General features: G+C 38.6%; 1 protein-coding gene across 5 annotated transcripts in view; it reads right to left on the reverse strand.

Annotated features, from left to right (window-relative positions):
• Nucleotides 1–21,262, reverse strand: part of asun (integrator complex subunit 13 asun) — a 333,447-nt gene extending 312,185 nt beyond the window's left edge. For 4 of the 5 annotated variants that reach the window (XM_090415858.1, XM_090415857.1, XM_090415854.1 and 1 more), the window contains exon 1: nt 20,970–21,262. The gene's annotated coding sequence lies outside the window, so the exon portion shown is untranslated. The remainder of the gene's footprint in view (nt 1–20,969) is intronic. The other variant, XM_090415856.1, reaches the window with a different exon arrangement.
• Between the last annotated feature and the right edge of the window lie 543 nt (nt 21,263–21,805).

Below are 21,805 nucleotides of genomic sequence, written 5' to 3' on the forward strand. Positions count from 1 at the left end.
GACCACAGACTTCTCAGAGCCATTATAAGAATAGACCAGAAAAAAGAAAATATCAGGGCTATATCAAATCGCAAAAGACAGCCCAAACAAATAGGCTATCACAAGTTCAGGAGGTACATAGAAGAGACAGAATGGACTATTAAGAACTGTTATAGATGATGACTATACTGAATTTATTAATAAATTCAATGAGTGCAAAAAAAATCAAACTACTGTGAAACAAAAGAAAGCCTTGCACCTCAAACCATAGTACTACTGAAAAAGAGAAAAGAACTAAAGAAATCTCAAGGAAATTTTCTAGAATACAAAATTATCTGTAAATTACAAAGGAAGAGAATTCCAGAAGACTACAAAAGCTTTTAGGATACAAAACAAAGAGAAGCAGCACAGGCAAAAACCAGCCTGAGAGAAAGAAAGAAAGAAAGAAAGAAAGACAAATTTTAAAGTCAATTCCATCTGCTCTAAAGAATCAAAATGGAGATAAACATACTAACAGAAGAAACTGTGCAGAATTCTCTAATGACCTTTATGCAAATAAATGCCAAGTCTCAGAACCTATCATTCCAAAACCAAGCAATATACCAGATATACTTCCAGAAGAAATAGAACATGCCCTTAAGAAAATGAATAAAGGTAACAGGGCTTGTTCATGTTAAGGCTGAAGAAATCCAACAAAGTTGACATATTCAAAGCCTTGGCTACCAGATTCACATGGTACTTGAAAGAAGGAAAGTTTCCAGAGGAATGGAAGACTTCAAAAACCATACTCCTATTCAAAAAAAGGGAATAAAGAAGACATAACAAATTATCGCCCAATCTGTCTACTCTCTCACATATATAAAATCATGAACAGGGTAATGAACAGATTCAAAACTCTCAAAGACAACTCCAGCAGAGAACAAGCAGGATTCAAAAGAGGCTTCTCCACAAAGGATCATATCCAGATCATTTCACAATTATCAAGAAAATGCAGAGAATACCGAATCTCTCTGTCTCTTCTTTATTGACTTCAAAAAAGCATTTGATACTATAGAACACAATGCAGTCATCCATGCCTTACTGGAAATAAACGTGGATCCTGCTTACATCCACATGATAAAAGAAATTAACAAAAATCTGACCACACGAATAATCCTATTTGATCAACCTATAAATATAGATATAAAGAGAGGGGTCTGCCAATGCAATGTGATCTCCCAAACCTATTTACCAGCACTTCAGAATAAATATAGACGGCAAAAAATTATAAATCCTTATGTTTGCTGATGATCTGGTACTGATAGTTCACAACCCAAAAGACCTAGAGAATATGAGCAAAAAAATATACACAAACAGCAGTGAGATAGGCTTAGAAATGAATCTAGAGAAAAAAAAATGGATTAAAAACATGTACCCAAGTAACAGCAATTCATAATATCCTTTTAGGAAAAACAAAAAAAATGAATAACGATTTATCTGAAGAGCTAGTAAAATAAATGAAAGAAAGCCACATCGCTATCATTCAACAGACCAAAAGACACATTCACTTGATATCTCTGTGAAGGCAAAACTATTTACTAGTGACATTCTTCCATCATTCACATATGGATCAGAAATATGGAACACAAGACAAGAAGATGACGACGACTCTCGGGATAACTCTGCATCCAATAGAATGTAGGATTTGTAACATCAGCAAAATGGAACATGTTAGAAATACGGAACTAAGAGAGAGAGAGAGATCAGGTATAAATGATGTGGTAACTGCAGTATATGAAAACAAGATGAGATAAGCAGGCCACATAGCAAGACTCAGGGATAACAGATGAACATATAGAATACTTAATTGGCAACCGAGAATAAAGAGAAAATCAGGAAGACCCATTAGTGAAATCAATGGCTATCACATGGAAGAGACTCAAGAGTGAGATCTGTGGAGGCATCTTTGTGACTTGCAATCATGGAGAAACCTGAATGAAACACAGGTCCATCAAGGTAAGGTAATCTACTCTATATATATAAAATGATAAGCCTTTTTGTGTAACGTTTTTCTGTCACTTTTTTTTATTAAGTTACTTGAAACTCAGGGGAGAACCGGCCTACCAGTCCGGAACTCGGGGGGGATGGGCACTGTAGGTGCTGGGGGGGGATCCCTCTTTCGAGTCATCAGAATTCAAGGAGAACCGGCCTACCAGTCTGGAACTCGGGGGTTGGGCGTCATAGGTGCTGGAGGGGGGGGGGGATCCCTCTTTCGAGTCATTAGAATTCAAGGAGAACCGGCCTACTGGTTCGGAACGGGGGAGGGGGTGCAGAACCCCCTTTCGAGTGATCAGAATTCAAGGAGAACCGGCATACGAGTCCGGAACTCGGGGGTTTAGTCGCCATAGGTGCCGGGCAGACCCCTTTTCGAGTCATCAGAATTCAAGGAGAACCGGCCTACCGGCCCAGAATTCGGGGGGGTGGGGCCCCTCTTTCGAGTCTTCGAAATTCGAGTTCGATATACCTAAATTTTCTAACAATTCCGTAACATTCCATAACAACCACGTAATAGTGAATGTGACAGTTGTATACTTTGGCAATTCTGAAAATATTTCGTTTTCAGTCATCTGTTGATCTTTATTATTTGTGTGTGTACTGGCCTACCAGTCCGGAACACAAGGGGGGGGGGGCATAGGCGCAGGGGGAGAGCCCTAGTATATATACCTCACACACACACACACACACACACACACACACACACACACACACACACACACACGTATATGTATGAGGTAATTGGGCATCGTAGGTGCCGGAGGGGGGGGGGGGGGGGCGAATCACCTTTCGAGTCATCAGAATTCAAGGAGAACCAGCCTACCGGTCCAGAACTCGGGGGTTGGATGCCTCTTTCGAGTGATCAGAATTCAAGGAGAACTGGCATACCAGTCTGGAACTTGGGGGTTTAGTTGCTGTAGGTGCCGGGCGGACCCCCTTTCGAGTCATCAGAATTCAAGGAGAATCACATTTGCCATGATGAGGTAGAACACCGCATTGTAGAGTCAAAAGAAATCACCTTAGACCCACTTCATATGGACAATAATCTCAGCTATAATTTGCCTGACTCTTTCAGCTCTACTATCAGATACTGGAGATCGTGTGGTTCCACATACGCACAAGTGTACAACAATAGAACTTTTACACGGACTATAGCACAAGTTCATAATAACTGTCATTTACAGTCGAATATCATAACTTTATAATTGTATACCCTAAGAGTGTCTCAATGTTATTTTCAGTGTCTTTTAATATCTTTCTATGTTCTTAACGCCTGATGAAGTCAATCTCGACGAAACATGTTGCGTTTTCAAATAAATCTCAATTTGTTATAATTCTTGGGTTTTTAGTCAGTTTATATTAAAAATGAACATATCCCAATCCCGAGTTAATAGTAGTAGTCATATATATATATATATATATAATTATGTGCATGTGTGTATGTGTACAAAAAAAAATATATTATTTATTTTTTTTATTATTTTATTATTCAGGCCTCCATGGAATCAAAAGACTCATCGTGGAAGGTCCTTCCTAAGAAACACAAAGTCTATCAAGACATCTAGGGGAGGTTCCTCCCCACCTAAGAAAAGCAGTCTATCATACCACTCTTTGAACTCATGACTGTTCTCGCTCTCACCACCTCAATCAAGCAATGCATTCTATGGTTCAACCATCTTCCATGCAAAGAAACCACTCCTCAGCCTCTTGCTCAGTTTCCTTTCGTAACTTCCAGGGATGGCCTCTTGTCATCACTCCTTCCCGCTGTTCAACCAAGCGAAAGAACTACCCAGTGTCAACCCTGTGACCACCTCTCAACAGTTTAAAAGTCTCAATCATATCACCTCTCCTTCTATCCACCAACTCTGCAGTCCACATTCCCTCAGCCGATCCTCATAACCAAAATTATACAGTACTGAAACCATCTTTGTTATCCGCCTTTGTACCCTTTCCACAGTTAATTTATCCCCTTCAAATCCTGGGGACCAAATCTGAGAACAATATTCCAAGTGTGGTCTGAACAGGGTCTTATACAACAGAATGATATCTGTTTTATCTCTGCAGGTCAGTGTCCTTCTCATTATTGCAGCAATCCTCTGTGTTACCTTCACCACCTTTGCAATATGTCCCCTAAATTTCAGGTTTCTATCAATCATCAACCCCCAGATCTCGTCTCCCCTACTTCCTCCAGTATAACTGCCCCCCCTCCATAGAGTATGCAGCATCCCATCGATGTTTCCCAAACCTCAAGACCTTACATTTTGCTGCATTAAACCGACACCCCCATTCATTTGCCCATCTATCTAGCTTATTCAAATCCTCTTGCAGGGCTGCTGCATCTGCACTCTTACTAATAATCCTTCCCAGCTTCGCATCATCTGCAAACAACTGAATATCCCCTTGCAATCCACTGACAATGTCATTGATATAAAGGTTAAACAATATAGGTCCCAGTACTGAGCCCTGTGGGACCCCACTTGTAACCCTCTGCCTCCTTGAAACTGCTCTACCATACACAACTCTCTGATACCTATCAGACAGCCAATCCTGAATCCAGTTGACCAATCTGACATCCAGACCCATGTGCTGCAACTTAAATATCAGCTTATCATGTGGCACCTTGTCAAATGCCTTCGCTAAGTCTAAGAAAATGGCAGTATATGCCTTTCCCTCATCTAATGCTCTTGTAACTTTATCATAAAAGGCTAGCATATTGCTAAAACAAGAGCGCCCCTTCACAAATCCATGTTGACTCTCACAGATAACATTACCCTCATCTGCCCAATGCTGTATACGGTCCTTCACTACTTTCTCCAAGATCTTACTAACTACTGATGACACACAAACTGGTCTATAATTAGACACTTCCAGTCTGCTACCGCTCTTATGCAATGGCACTATCTTACCTTCCTTCCATTCCATGGGCACCTTTCCAGCAGCCAGACTTTCATTGAAAAGCCAGGTCAAAGGCACTGTCAGTTCCCTAGCACATTCTCTCAAAACAAGTGGTGAAATACCATCCAGTCCCACAGCTTTACTGACATCCAGAGTACTCAGTATTTGAAACACACTCTCCTCCTGTGCCTCTAAACCTTGAACCTGCCCTATCCATCTAGCATTAAAACTGACTCCTCCAGTATGAAATACTCCAATAAAGTGTTCATTGAACAATTCTACTATGTCCTCTGCATCAGTCACTCTATTCCCATTTTTATCCCACAATATCATTCTTCCACAGTCATTTCTCCTTCTACTGGCCACATATCTAAAAAATTCCTTAGGATTTTCTTTGGATCTTAGGGCTAATCTCCTCGCATATTCCAGTTTTGTCTTCCTTACCATACTAGTCACTCTTCTGGCCTGTGTCTTATACTCTTCATGCATCTTCTCTTCTCCTGTCTCCTTATATCTCTTCCACAGCCTCTTTTTCACATGCAATTCCTGTTTAATATTGTTTGTCATCCACTTTACTCCAAATTATATCCTCTTGTTCACTCATGGTATACAACTTACCATTGCTGCTAACAAATATTCTTTCATAATTTCCCATGCACTAATGATATCCCGGCCTTCCAATTCCTCCCTCCATGAAACTTCCCCAAGTTGACGTCTTAGACTATTTATAATCACCTGCCTTATTATTCCACATACATTCCTGTCTCTTTGATACTCCTGCATGTCTATTTATTTTCCAAGTCAAAACCATATGGTCACTCTCTCCAACTGGTGGGAGAGATGTCGTCTCAGTTATTATCAACTCTTCTGATGCTATAACCAAATCCAAAACTCTTGAACCTCTTGTTCCCTCTATTACATGTTGCCTAAGACATTTGTCCCTCAAGAATTCTAGAAATTCCATTCCCTTATTGCTACATACATATGTAAAATGTAATTTATTCTTTTTTTATACATACTTTTAATATTGACTTCATGTGAATGATATATATAGACTAATGCAATTTTATGCAAATATTGTAGTATAATTTTATTTTTAATTTACTAAATTGTTCCTTTTACTTCTGCACCCTGGAGAATCATGTGCTGCTTTGCCCATTGTCTAAGTTTGTTTATTGCCGTGTTAATTTAATGACTATGTTTGCACGTTAAAGACTACTTTGCAATGCAAAAATAATCATACATTACTGCATTGTGGCAGTTTCCAAGGGTGCCAGTGACAGGAAATTTTATCAGTTATTGCAACTGGTGTCCAAAAAATTCACCCAAAACAATTCATTGAAAAACAATTTATCAAACAACCATTTATCAAAACAATTAATCGAGAAACCGTTCATCAAACAACAGTTAACCGAAAGGCTTCTTCTTCTTTGATCTCCTCATGTCTGAAGACACGTGACCTTGTTAACAATGTTCCTCCATCTTTGTTCTTTTTTCTGTTGTGACAGCTGAAGGTTGACCATGGATGTCTAGTCAACTCGACCCTGGACGTCCTCTTTTTCTGTTTCCTTCTACCTTGCCTTGCATCATCATCATCTCCAGATTATCATTCTTCCTTTGAGATATGTGGTGAAAGTATTGAAGTAATCTCATATCAACAATATCACTTAACCATTTTTTGATATTTAGTTCTGAAATGATGCTAGTTCTTTTTCCCATTCATGAAATCCTTAGCATCCTTCTCCAACACCACATCTCAAAGGATGTTGAGTCTTTATCTGTTTTATTTAGTGTCCATGACTCTGAACCATATAGGACAATTGGAAATATAAGGCTGTTTACCAGCATCGTTTTACATGGTCAGGGAAATCTTTGTCTTTCCAAATCTTCTATAGTTGTGTCATTGCCTCTCTTCTTTAGCAATTCTTCTTTTAATTTCAGATCTGCAGGCTCCTTATTTTTTTTATTAGTGCTCCAAGATTTCTAGATCAATTTTGCACTGAGAGTTCTCTTCTTTTCCTATCACCATATATTTGACCTTGCCTTGCATCATCATCATCTCCAGATTATCATTCTTCCTTTGAGATATGTGGTGAAAGTATTGAAGTAATCTCATATCAACAATATCACTTAACCATTTTTTGATATTTAGTTCTGAAATGATGCTAGTTCTTTTTCCCATTCATGAAATCCTTAGCATCCTTCTCCAACACCACATCTCAAAGGATGTTGAGTCTTTATCTGTTTTATTTAGTGTCCATGACTCTGAACCATATAGGACAATTGGAAATATAAGGCTGTTTACCAGCATCGTTTTACATGGTCAGGGAAATCTTTGTCTTTCCAAATCTTCTATAGTTGTGTCATTGCCTCTCTTCTTTAGCAATTCTTCTTTTAATTTCAGATCTGCAGGCTCCTTATTTTTTTTATTAGTGCTCCAAGATTTCTAGATCAATTTTGCACTGAGAGTTCTCTTCTTTTCCTATCACCATATATTTGATCATAGCACATGATTTTTAGTACCCATTTTATACTCTCCCATTCAACTCTCATCATGAGTGATCTTAGTTCCTCCAGGCCTAAAGAGCTCACTTCAGTGAGTAGGGGCATGGCAAAACCGAGGTACCTGATGCTGGACCATGCCTTACTTCACGTAACATACATATGTTATATTATCTGTAGACTGATCCCTCCCCTTTTTTCTTTCCTTCTTTCTTTAATTCTTCCTCCTTCCTCCCAATGCTATTAAACTATTCGGGGTCTAGGGGTGAATCTTTCCTATTTTGCTATTTCATCTCATCTTATGTGGAAAGGGCCTCTGCAATCCTACCACTTTCTTCTTGCGGTGACTTCACTCCAAAATGCTAATATGGTTGTGCCCTATTATTATTATTACGGGCAACTATAGGGAGTCCTTAGACTCATCGAGGGAGGACCCAAATCATGTTCATCGCAACTATACGACATTCATACAGTATTTATCATACCTCGCCTTAAACTCATTCACTGTCACGGCATCCACCACAGACTCTGGCAGCCTATTCCACTCATTCACCACTCTAAAAGTAAAGAACCCAGCTCTAACACCCTTACTAACCACACTTTTACCCAGCTTCCATGGATGTCCCCTAGTCCTCCCACAACCAGCCCTGTTCTCAAAAATATCTTCTGAATTAATTTTATAGAAACCCTTCAGTAATTTGAATGTCTCAATCATATCTCCCCTCCTCCGCCTATCAACCAATTTTTTGCAACCCACAAATCTTCAACCTGTTCTCATGAGGTTCATTCCGCAGAAATGCTATCATCTTGGTCACTCGCCTCTGGATCCTCTCAATCTCCTCCCCATTAAGAAGAAACCAGGTGACCAAATCTGGGCACAGTAGCCAAGATGGGGTCTTATCAAGGCTCAATAAAGAGGAACAATAACCTGTTTGTCTCTGCTTGTCAACGTATTCTTCACCAAGTGATTTGATGAGCTGATTCGGCCACTTTTGCAATGTGCCCCCTAAATTTCAACTCCTTATCCACCAACACTCCTAAATCTCGTGCCTCATCAATTTCCTGAAGTACAGTTCCACCAATGTAGTAAACTGCTGCTAATCTTTTCACCCCAAAATGTATAACCTTACATTTTGCCACATTAAACTGACATCCATTCTCCTCAGCCCAGACCTCCAATCTATCCAAATCATCCTGAAAAATTTTGACATCATCTGTATTCACTATTGCCCTACCCAACTTTGCATCATCTGCAAACAAATGAACTGTTCCTCTCAGATCCTAACCTATATCATTAATGAACAAATTAAACAGCAGTGATCCAAGAATAGATCCTTGTGACACACCACTAGTCACAGGCCATCTTGTAGACTCAACTCCTGAATAAACCACTCTCTGATATCTCTCCGTCAACCACCCTCCTATCCATCTCACCAACCCTATATCCATCCCCATATGCTGTATTTTACTGATTAGAATTCCATGTGGTATCCTGTCAAAGGCCTTAGCAAGGTCCAGTAGAATCACTGTAAACCCATTACCCTTATCCAGTTCAGCCATCACCATGTTATAATATGTGAGCAAGTTACTGAGGCATGACCTACCCTTCACAAAACCATGCTGTCCCCGATACAGTATCCCATTTTCATCTATCCAATCTTGTATTTTCCTCTTGACTATTTTCTCCAAGACCTTGATATCGATTCCTGTATTGCTGATTGGCCGGTAATTTTCAACAGCAGCCTTGGAACCACCTTTATGCAGTGGAACTATTTTCCCCTCTTTCCATCCCCTTGGGAATGACCCAGACCCAAAGCTCAAATTAAACAAAATGGTCAAGGGCACTGACATTCTTTGGCTGCTTCACGTACGACACGAGCTGGTATACCATCCAATCTCACAGATGTATTGACATTGAGGTTCTGTAATAGACTATTTACCTCTACTTCATCACAATTCCAGTATAAGTTGTTGGTTCTCCAATTTCTGCAATGTCACCACCTGGATGATATACTCTTGCAAAGTGCTCGCTCGGTAATTCCACTATATCGACTGATTCGGTTACTTCCCTACCCTCATCATTTTTTAAAATCATTCTGCCATGAACATTTTTCCTTTTTCTTGCAGCATATTGAATAAACTGTTTGGGATTCTCTTTAACCTGCATGGCCAATTTTCTTTTGTAATCCACTTTTGCTTTTCTTATTACCCTTGTTACCTTCCTGGCCTGAGCTTTATGCTGTTCCTGCAGCTGCTGGTCACCTTTCTCCTTAAGTTCCCTCCACAATTGTTTATTTTTTTGCAGCTCAAGCTTAATAGTGTTATTCATCCATTTAACCCCTACTTGATTTATCATTCGGACTCTTGGTATATAATCAACCATTGCCTCCTGCAAACACTTCTTAACCACCTCCCATGCACTATCAACATCCAGTCCTTGCAGTTTTTACATGCCATGGCACTGAGCCAAGAACACTCCCAAGCTTGTCATACTTACCAACCCGATAATTCCACATGTACCCTGTCTTAATTGTAAATTCCACACCTTTAGCCACCTCTCAAGTCAAGACCCCATGATCACTGTCACCAATTGGTGGCAACGTGGTCATATTCGTTACAGCCAAATTCTCAGATGCAATTACCAGGTCAAGCACTCTCTGACCCCTAGTATTTTCCATTACATGCTGTCGCAGATAGTTATCCCTTAATAACCGCATAAAATCCAATTCCCTCCTCCCATGTGCCCTCTCCTCGTTCCAGTCAATGTTACCATAATTGAAATCACCCATAATAATTAACCTCCTTCCACTCATTTCTTCAATTTGCCTATGTATACTATCCCCACCATCTATTCCATCACCTGGTCTATAGCAACACCCAATTGTATATTTTGTTCTGCTAGACTCTATCTCACACCAAATAGCCTCAAATGTGCTCTTTTCTCTATCCTGCAGTTCAACTTCTATACTCCTTGGCTGCAACTCATCAGCTATCATCAATAACACTCCTCCTCCTCTTTTTTATTCTCCCTATCACTCCTGAACACGCTATACCCATCGCATTCAATCCCACTAGCTTTATCATCTTCTGTCAGCCATGTTTCACTAATACCAACAACCTGTGGCCTGGAAGTCCCAACCAAGGCCAAAAACTCTTCCTTCTTGTTCCTAATACTCCTGGCATTAGTGTACATGAACTGCAGAAACCCATTAGTTCCATTCCTACTTTGATGCCTTATACTAACTATCCCATTCTGATTTGTTGTCCTTTGTACTCGCTTGGGCATATTATACTTATTCATGCACTCAACTGCCTCCCTAAAGTTTTCTAAGTCATTAACGTACATATTAAACAGTAGCAGCCAAAGAAAAGTGGCATGCCCTGCATGCCACTAGTCACAGGCTTCTACTGCTGAATAATCTACTCTCTTTCTATCAGCCACTCTCTTATCTACTTCATTAGCTTTATTCCATTCTTTTCTTTATTCTTTATTCCATTATTTATTCCATGTGCTGCAATTTATTGATTAGACTTCCATGTGGTATTCTGTCAAAAGCCTTTGCAAAGTCTAGCAGTGTCTGTAATGTTAACACCATTACTTTTATCCAACTCAGCTGTCACTGTATTAAAAAATGTGAGCAAGTTACTGATGCACGACCTTCACATCAGAAAACCATGTTGACACCCATATAGTATCCCATTTCTGGCAATCTCCATTCCTGTATTCTGCTCATGACCAACTTCTCCAGCTTGACCGGTTTGGTAATTTACTAATCAGTCTTGGGGTCTCTTTATGCAGTGAAACTAGTTTTCCCCTCTTTCCATCCTCCTCCAGGACTAACTGATAGCTGAGACTTTGGTTAAACAATATGGTCAAAAAGCACTGCCAATTCCCTAGCACCTTCTCATAAACCTGAAGCTGATATACCATCTAATCCCATAGTTGTATTCACATCAAGGTTCTGTAATATGCTATGCAACTCCAGTTCACTAACTTCTGTTTCTATATAAGTCTTTGCCACTATTGTTGCTGCAATATCTCCACCTGGATGATGTACTCTTGCAAGGTTTAACTTAGTAATTCTACTAATTCACCTGATTCATTAACCTCCCTATCATCGGCATTCATTAAAATCATTCTGCCATCAACGTTCTTCCTTTTATTCTTTGAATTTTGTCCCATACTGTTAATTTCCTTTCATAGTCTATTTTTGGCTTTGCTTACCATACTGGTTACCCTACTCACCTGTGCTTTGTACTGTCATGTGCCTGCTGGTCACCTTTCTCCTATATATTATTATTATCTAATTATCATCTAATTATTATTGTTATTATTATACAGTATCTCCATGGAGTTCAGACTCAGTGTGGGAAACACCCAAACTAACTATTATACACACAAAACCTATCATACCTCTCCTTAACCTCATTCACTGTCAGAGAACTCAATTAATTCTGGTAATCATTTTTTCACTGATTCACCACTCTCTATACAAAAAAGTCTGTTCTGCATACCCCCTACTAACCACACTATTACACAACTTCCACATATGGCCCCAAGTTTTCTGACTATTTGTCATATATTGAAACATTTTTTTGCAATTTTACAAATCCCCTTTAATATCTTAAAAGTTTCCATCATGTCCCTTTCTTTTCCACCTATCAACTAAACTAAACTTTGTAACCATAAATCTTCAACCTATCCTCATAGAGAGAATTCCAGAGATCTGTCACCAGTTTAGTTACTCATCTCTGAATCTGCTCTACCACCACCTGGTCTCCAAGAAACACAGGTGATCAAATATATGCACAGTAGTCAAGATGAATCACAGCCTTATAAAGAGAGATAATAACTTCCCTATCTTTACTTGCTAGCATGTTTTTCAACATCCAAGCATCCTTTGAGCCATTTTATTAACTTTTGAAATTTGTCCTCTGAACTTCAATTCACTGTCCAACAATAACCCCAAGTCTCTAGCCTCATCAATTTTCTGCAATCCAGTACCATCAATATGATTCACTATATACAACCTTTTTTAACTAGAAGTGCATAATCTTACATTTTGCAACATGAAATCGACAATCATTATCCTTTGCCCATAATGCCAATTTATTTAAATCATTCTGCAGGATATCTACATCACCTATATCAACTATTGCTCTTTACAGTTTTGCAACATCAGCCAGCAAACAACTAGATATCATCTTTTAACTCTTTTCCTATATCACTGATATACAAATTAAATAGTGGCTCTAGTACAGAACTCTAAAGTACTCCACTAGTACAACCTCATTATTATTATTATTCCGGGAAACTCCAAGGAGTCTACAGACTCATCGAGGGAGGCCCTAACATCATGTCAAGAACAACTATTCGACATTCACACAGTATCTATCATACCTCGCTTTGAACTCATTCACTGTCGTAGCACCCACAACCGACTCTGGCAGCTTATTCCACTCATTCATCACTCTCCAAGTAAATAACCTAGCTCTAACACCCCCTGATAACCACATTCTTGCCCAGCTTCCATGTATGGCCCCTAGTACTCTCAGCACCAGTCCTATTCTCAAAAATATCTTCTGGATTAATCTTATAGAAACCCTTCAGTAATTTGAATGTCTCAATCATATCACCCCTTTGCTGCCTATCGACCAATTTTTGCAACCCACAAATCTTCAACCTGTTCTCATAAGGTTCATTCCACAGACCTGCTATCATCTTGGTCACTTGTCTCTGGATCCTCTCTACCTCCTCCCCATCAAGAAGAAACCATGGCACCCATATCTGGGCACAGTAGTCTAGACGGAGTCTTATCAAGGCTCGATACAGAGGAACAATAACTTGTTTGTCTCTGCTTGTTCAACCTCATCAATCTCCTGGAGTACGGTTCCACCACTGTGATATACTGCTGCTATTCTTTTCACCCCAAAATGCACAACCTTACACTTTGCCACATTAAATTGACATCCACTTTCCCTAGCCGAGTCCTCCAAACTATCCAAATCATCCTGTAAAATTTTGACATCCTGTGTACTCACAATTGCTCTACCCAACTTTGCATCATCAGCAAACAAGTGAACACTTCCTCTCAGATCCTTTCCTATATCATTGATGAACAAATTGAAAAGTAGTGGTCAAGAACAGAGCCCTGCGACACACCACTAGTCACAAGCCGTCTTTTGGACTCAACTCCTGAATAAACCACTCTCTGGTATCTCTCCATCAACCACCCTCCTATCCATCTCACCAACCCTATATCCATCCCCATCTGCTCCAGTTTACTGATTAGAGTTCTATGTGGTATCCTGTCAAAGGCCTTTGCAAGGTCCAGTAGAATCACTGTAAACCCATTAGCCTTATCCAGTTCAGCCGTCACTATGTTATAAAACGTAAGCAAGTTACTGAGGCATGTTCTACCCTTCACAAACCCATGTTGTCCCCCATACAATATCCCATTTTCATCTATCCAATCCTGTATTCTTTTCTTGACTAATTTCTCCAAGACCTTGACAACGATTCCTGATATGCTAATCGGTCGGTAATTTACAACAGCAGTCTTGGAACTAATATCCCCTCTTTCCACCCCCTCGGGACTAATCCAGAACCGAAACTCACATTAAACAAAATGGTCAAGGGTACTGACAATTCTTTAGCCGCTTCACATACGACACGAGCTGGTATACCATCCAATCCCACAGAAGTATTGACATTGAGGTTATGCAATAGACTACTCACCTCCACTTCATTCACCACAATTCCCATATAATCTATTGGTTCATTCATTTCTGCAATGTCACCACCTGGATCATATATTCTTGCAAAGTGCTCACTCAGTAACTCAACTATATCAACTGATTCAGTTACTTCCCTATCATCGGCATTCTTTAAAATCATTCTGCCTTATACATTTTTTCTTTTACTTGCAACATATCGAAAAAACTGTTTAGGATTCTCTTTAACCTGCATGGCCAATTTTCTTTCGTAATCCTTTTTTTGCTTTTCTTACCACACTCGTTACCCTTCTGGCCTGCGCTTTATACCGTTCATGTGCCTGCCAGTCACCTTTCTCCTTAAATTCCCCCCATAGTTGTTTCTTTTTTTGCAGCTCAAGCTTAATGATGTTATTCATCCATTTAACCCCTACTTGATTTATTATTCGGACTCTAGGTATACAGTCAGCCATTGCTTCATGCAAACACTTCTTAACTGCCTCCCATGCACTATCAACTTCTAGCCCTTGCAGTAGTACATGCCATGGCACTGAACTAATCAAACTCCTAAGCTTGTCATATACTTACCAGCCTGATAATTCCACATGTACCCTGTCTTAATTGTAAATTCCACACCTTTAGCCACCTCCCAGGTCAAGACCCTATGATCATTCTCACCAATTGGTGGCAATGTGGTCATATTTGTTACAGCCAAAACTTCAGATGTGCAATTACTAGGTCAAGCACTCTCTGACCCCTAGTATTTTCCATTACATGCTGTCGCAGAGAGTTATCCCTTAATAACCATATAAAATCCAATTCCTTCCTCCCGTGTGTCCTCTCCTCACTTCAATCAATGCGACCATAGTTGAAATCTCCCATAATAATTACCCTCCTTCCACTCATTTCTTCTATTTGCTTGTGCATACTATCTCCACCATCTTTTCCATCACCTGGTCTATAGCAGCACCCAATTGTATATTTTGTTCTGCTAGCCATAATCTCACACCAAATAGCCTCAAATGTGCTCTTTTCCCTATCCTGCAATTCAACTTCTATTCTGCAGCTCATCAGCTATCATCAACAATACTCCTCCCCCATTTTATTCTCCCTGTAATTCCTGAACACAATATACCACTATACCCATCATATTCAATCCCACTAGCTATATCATCTACAGTCAGCCATGTTTCACTAATGCCAATAACCTGTGGTCTGGAAGTGCCAATCATGGCCAAAAATTCATCCTTCTTGTTCCTAATACTCCTAGCATTAGTATACATGAATTTCAGACCCCCATTAGCCCCATCCCTACCTTGATGCCGTATACTAACTATCCCATTCTGATTTGTTGTCGTTATTTGCTCGGGCATATTATACTCATTCATACACTCAACTGCCTCCCTAAGGTCTACATATCTACTCCCCCCTTAATAAATCTAGTTTCCCTGATTCTGCACATCCACTTCATTCAACAACACTTTTTCAAGTCTCCTTACACTGAATCCATTCAAATGCAAGCCATCCATCTTATATAGATCCTTTCACCCATCGAACTCACTCCACACGTCCACAAATTCCACACCACTCGTCATACATAACCCACGCATAGTCATTTGCAATTATGGCCCTCCTTTTAAACCATTCTCCTAGATTTCACTCCGCTATAGAGTAGTGTCTGCCTGGCTAACAAACACTACTCTCTGGTGTCTGTCGGCTAACCCCCTATCCATGCTACTAGCTTCATATACCCATTTGCTCCGACTTTTGTAATAGTTTTCGATGTGATATTCTGTCAAATACCTTTGCAAAGTATAGCAATATCATGGTGTAGCTATTTTCTTTATCCAATTCTGCTAGCACTTTATCATAAAATGTGAATAAATTAATATGATGGGACCTACCCTTTACAAAGCCATGCTACCCACTATAGAGTTATTGCATTTTCCTATCCATGCAATGTTGAACTTTTCCAATACTTGGACAACTACTCCTGATATATTATTTGGTGTGTAGTTTGCTACTTCTGTTTTGGAACCACCTTTATGCAATACAACTATTTTACCCTCTTTCCACTCCCTTGGAACCCTACAGAGCTGAGACTTAGATTGAACAAAAGGGGACAATTCTCTTGCACATTCATGCAATACATGGAGTGATATGCAATGAAGTCCCACTACTGTGTTCACATTCATATTTTTCAATATGCTGAATGCCTCCTCTTCATTTACCTCAATTTTGATATGCATCTCTATCACATCAACAGCTGCAAATTCTCTGCCTGGATGATACAACTTTGCAAAATGATCACTAAACAACTTCACTATTTCTTTTGCCTCTGCCACCTTCCTACCATCAGCACTGTTTAAAGTCATCCTACCACAGTCATTTTCCCTCTCAATTGCTACATAAACCCCAAGAAACTCTTTTATGTTTACTTTAGCCTGCTTAGTGAATTTTCTCTCATAATCTAATTAGGCTTTTTTTTTCCCCACCAAACTAGTCATCCATACTGCTTAACTTTGTATTGCTCATGAGTATGCTAATCGTCTTTTTCTTTATATTCCTCCACAGTTTTTTTTTTCCAGCTCTATTTATATCTCTACTCATCCATAATTCCCACTTGGGTATGCAGCCTGATACAGCTTCTCTCAAACAATCTCTGACTACTTCTCATGCAATACTGACATTCTTTCTGTATAGCTTCTCACGGCATGGCACTGCTCCAAAATGATACCTAACTTTGTCATAATTACCAGCTTTATAGTTCAACTTGATTCATTTCTTGACAGAGAATTCCACATGTTTGGCAACTTCCCAGAACAAGACTGCATGGTTGCAGAATATCCATCTTAGTTATGGATATGTCTTCTGATGCTATTATCAGATTCAACACTCTCAAACCCCTTGTCACCTTTATAACATGTTGCTTCATGTAATTATCCCTTAACAACTGTATAAATTCCACTTCCATCTTGCCACACCCCTTTCCTCACTCCAATCCATGTTCCCATAGTTAATGTCTCTTTAACTAAAGTTGACAAATCTTCCAATACATGACATCTACCTGTGAACTCCCCTGATCTATAGCAGCACCCAACATATTTTGTCCTATTGGCCTCTATCTCACACCATATAGCCTCAAATGAACCATCTCCCCTAGACCTAAAATCCTCTAACTTCTAATTTTTGTTGGTTCTAACTCTTCAGCTGTCATCAACAATATCCCACCTCCTGTCCCATTCCCTCTATCCTTCCTGAAAATACAATACCCTTTACATTCTATCTCTGTAACTATAACATTTTCTGTCAACCAGATCTCACTGATGGCTATAATTTTTGGCCAAGTCAAGCTGACCAATGCTAAAACTTCCTCTTCCTCATTCCTGATCTTGCATTCATGTACATGCATTTCAATATTGCCTTGTACCTACAATTACTCTTGTGTAATGTTATTACCAACTCATTAAAATCGGAACCCTGTGAAATCACATTCAGCACTGCATAATCATTTCTGATGCTCATTTATCGGATGGCCAGACACATGCTTGATCACATTCTCTCAAACTCTAACTAAACACATTTTCTCTGAACATCTTTAACCCTCTGTCATACAGTATTTACACTGAGATTCTGCAATATCCTAAGAACTTATAATTCATCCACCTCTGTTCTCACATCAGTCCCGGTCATCTGTCACAGCAGTAATCTCACTTGAACAGATTGTAAGATAATCTCACATTATAAGATGTACAACACTGACACTAAAACAGAACTTTGTGGCACAACACAAGTTACTTTTCTTTCAAAGAGACGCTGCTCCCAATATACAACTTGCTGACATCCACAATTCCAGCACAATAACATCAAAAACCATTATCCCACCAATGTTAAATACAGTGCAAAATATACATAATTTGTCTTTATCTAATACAACTATCCCCGTGACAAATTAGAGTGAAAACAAGGCAGTGAAATTGAAGAGAAACTTGCTCTCACACTCATTCCATGTTTCACAAGCTTTTCCATTTCAAGAAGTTGTAATATAAGTTTCTGATTCCTTGAAAACTGTGAAAGCAGTGCAGGAATGGAATCTATTCAGAATTAATAGAGAACTGCAACTAAAACACCATTAAATGGCTGATTAACATATGATTTCTTAAATAAGGCGAAGGCTTCCGTTACTACAGGCCATATACCAATTATCTTGTTAAACAACTTCCTGAAAGCTCTTGAGAGACTGCCATGCAATAGGATTTTCTCAACTGTCCACAGTACAATATCCTCAGAGTACGATGGATTAAGACTTAACAGAAGTAGCTGCAATTAGGTGCCCTGACCACTACCTATACTGAAAATAGTTCTGATAAATGTCTAAAAAAACAATATAATTTTTTGTAGATCTTAAAACTTCTAGTAGTCATTCTTTCTCTCAAGTCAGTTCTTAGCATTCTAGTAGTTTTCAACCGCTCAGAAGATGAGGCAGGGCAGGCTCTGAGACAACAGCACCTAGAAACTGTGATTGGTTATTGTGTCAATCAATCCAATTGAACATTGTCATTTGTCATGAGTTGCTGTTTTGGTTTTCTGAGTTATCTATTTTGTGTGTGTGAAGTGTGAACCGACATGGTAGGCAAGTTTTTAATATATAATTTTCGATAAATTTATAACTTTTTGCCCATATTTACAATGAGAAACAGTACCGTAGCCTAAAGAGAAACAGTACCGTAGCCTAAATTTACACTTAGATAAGCCTCATCCTCCGCTTCCAAATTTTACACCTTTGAGTAATTAAAATATACCAACCAAATATAGCATTCTCCTTCATTATTGTTTTCTAATATACAGTATTTTAAAACAAACACATTGTCCCCCACTCTATGAAGATATGGCTACAATTAATTGATAAATTAAAATATTTAAAGTTATCCTATAATTAATTGCATTAGACAAATTAAAATGAGCACTGATGTGCTATACACTCTTAAAACTTTCATACATTTTTGTATGAAATTATGTCATACAGTCAAACCGATGTGAATTTTGTAGCATAAATCATGACAGCACACCTAACCAGCATGCAATATATATATATATATATATATATCAATTCCATACATGAGGAACAGAAGCACTTAGAGTACATCAGTGCCATGTATAGGGAGTATGGGAGGATCTGTAAAGAATTTGATATTTTCTTGAAGTCAGAGATGGTAATTCTTGGAGAACACTTCATGAGTAAAGCTGCTTCAGAGGAGAGATTTAGATGGAATAAAAGAGGAAGAGAAAAAGCAAGTTTGGTGTGTTTGCATTTGTAATGAATAAAATGGTGGATAGCCTGTTCTTGTTTTAATAGGCTCAACAAAAAGTGAAACAATGATGGTTGCCAATTGTTAAGCAACATGAAGTACTGATATTGCCCAGTCTTGAAATTACTTCAGGTGCAAACTTTGTTTGCTTACATTTGGATAAAGGATTAAACTAAATATATAATTTATAGTCTAACCAAGGGGAAAAAACTTCCAACATCTTGCTCTAATCCAGAGTGATTTAATAATAAGGTGTGACACCTTTTGGCAACTCATATAGGTAAATATGACTTCTCCATTGCTTCCACCTTAGTATCACCACCTCTGGGTCTGGTTCCCACTGAAGAGACCTCAATAAAGGTCGAAACAGTCTGAGTAGTGACCCTTCCCATAATGCATAGTAGTATACATTTCCACAAGGAGATGTGCTTTGCATTATGGGATACTAAGGAAAGTGATGAGAACTTAGTCCACCTTTGCCACAAGTTGCCCCAGTTCTTAAGATACTTCAGGCACAAACTTTGTTTGCTTACACTTAGATAAAGGATTAAACTAAATATATAATTTATAGTCTAACCAAGTGAAAAAAACTTCAACATTGCCTAACCTATAAATGTACTATAGGTTTACTAATAACCTTTGACTATCCTCCTCACAAAACATTATTGCTTCACACATTATAATGCCTTCTTCCACCATTCATTCCACCTTTCACCATTTTAATTATCCTATTCATTCTCCTAACCCAATACTTTATTTTGTAAATGCTCTATTATTTTCAGGTAAATTTTATAACTCTAAGTTATTATTAATAATTATTCTTTTATTTATTTATTTTCACATTCCATGCATCATTTCAGCATTTTCTGTTGTTCAGAGGGACAGTGACCTTTCCAAGTTACTTGAAGCTTTTCGGCTGGTCATATTGTTTCCATCTGATCATTTCGATGGAATTAACAATGTATTACACAATCAAAATACACAGTAACGCTAAAAACCACTAGCAGGATATGTCCGAAACGAAATGGTGTGTGTGTGTGTATATATATATATATATGTGTGTGTGTGTTAAAGATACCAAGCTATTTTAAACCTGGTTTTACTCCATTTCCCAAGTAAGCAAACAGACAAACAAGTCAAGTTTGCGCCTGAAGTTTAGCTGACCTGCACGTAGTGCAAGACCAAGGCAACTCATGGTAAAAGTAGAATAAGCTCTGATCACTAATCTTAATATTTACCCTTAATGCAAAGCGCATCTCCTGGAGGAGATGTATGATATGATACTTTGTATTAAAGGCAAGGAGCCACTACTCAGACCGGTTTCGACCTTTATTGAGGTCTCATCAGTGAGAGCCAAGCTAGAGATACCAAGATTTTAGTAATACAGAGCTTATAAGTATGGTAACTTGTTCTGGTAAAATAACGTGTTTTAACCTTATATATATATATATATATATATATATATATATATAAAACTTACATCAAGATAATTAGTTTAACTTAAAAAAATAATAACAATTATAAATAAATAAGTACCAGAAAATGCGAGTCACTTAACTGTCACTTTTTTTCCCCTCTCGATGATTTCACAAAGTTTCGGTAAGGTGATTTAATGCCTACATCATGTACAGATAGATACAGAACGAAACTTGAATACATGAAAAAAATCTCCACTCGCTAAACTGAAATACCATATTCATGACCATAGAAGAAAAGATATACATGTATCTTGGATAACAAATTACTACAAACCTTCTTTCTTTTCAAAAAAAAAAGAGACTCTTAAAATCAATTAAAACACCACTAAAATTTATAACACAGTTTTATGAATTTAAACAACTAACCCCACTCAGCCCACAAACGCCTGCCATTAATCCCCCTATAGAAAATAAATATCAAAGCCTAACAATATTAAAATTGCGTTAGTTTTCGGATTCGAGGAAACTACTTAGAATAGGAATATCGCGACAAAGTAGATTATTATGAAAATTGTACTTAAGCTATATTCAGACCTGAACTTCAAGCAATATCGTAAAACATTATTGTTAGTAATAGTAGTAGTAGGCCAAAAGACTCATTGCGGGAGGACCCACTGTTACGCGCGCACAGTTTATCACACCGCGCCTTAAAATATGCTCACTATCTCAGCGCTCATCACTCACCTAGGCAATGCATTCTAATCACTCATCAGTCTACATTCAAAACCCACTTCTCATCCATTTGCTCACAGCCACCTTATAGAGGTTCCACGGGTGACCTCTTGCTCTCTCCCAATCTTCACCCATTCTATGCAAAACCACACACACACACACACACACACACACATTAATCTGGTAATGACGTCTTTTTGGTTCAATTCTAAACAAATAAGT

This window comes from Typopeltis vanoorti, chromosome 3, assembly GCF_054136105.1.
Source record: "Typopeltis vanoorti isolate ZY-2024b chromosome 3, IOZ_Tvanoo_1.0, whole genome shotgun sequence".
Taxonomy (NCBI): Eukaryota; Metazoa; Arthropoda; class Arachnida; order Uropygi; family Thelyphonidae; genus Typopeltis; species Typopeltis vanoorti.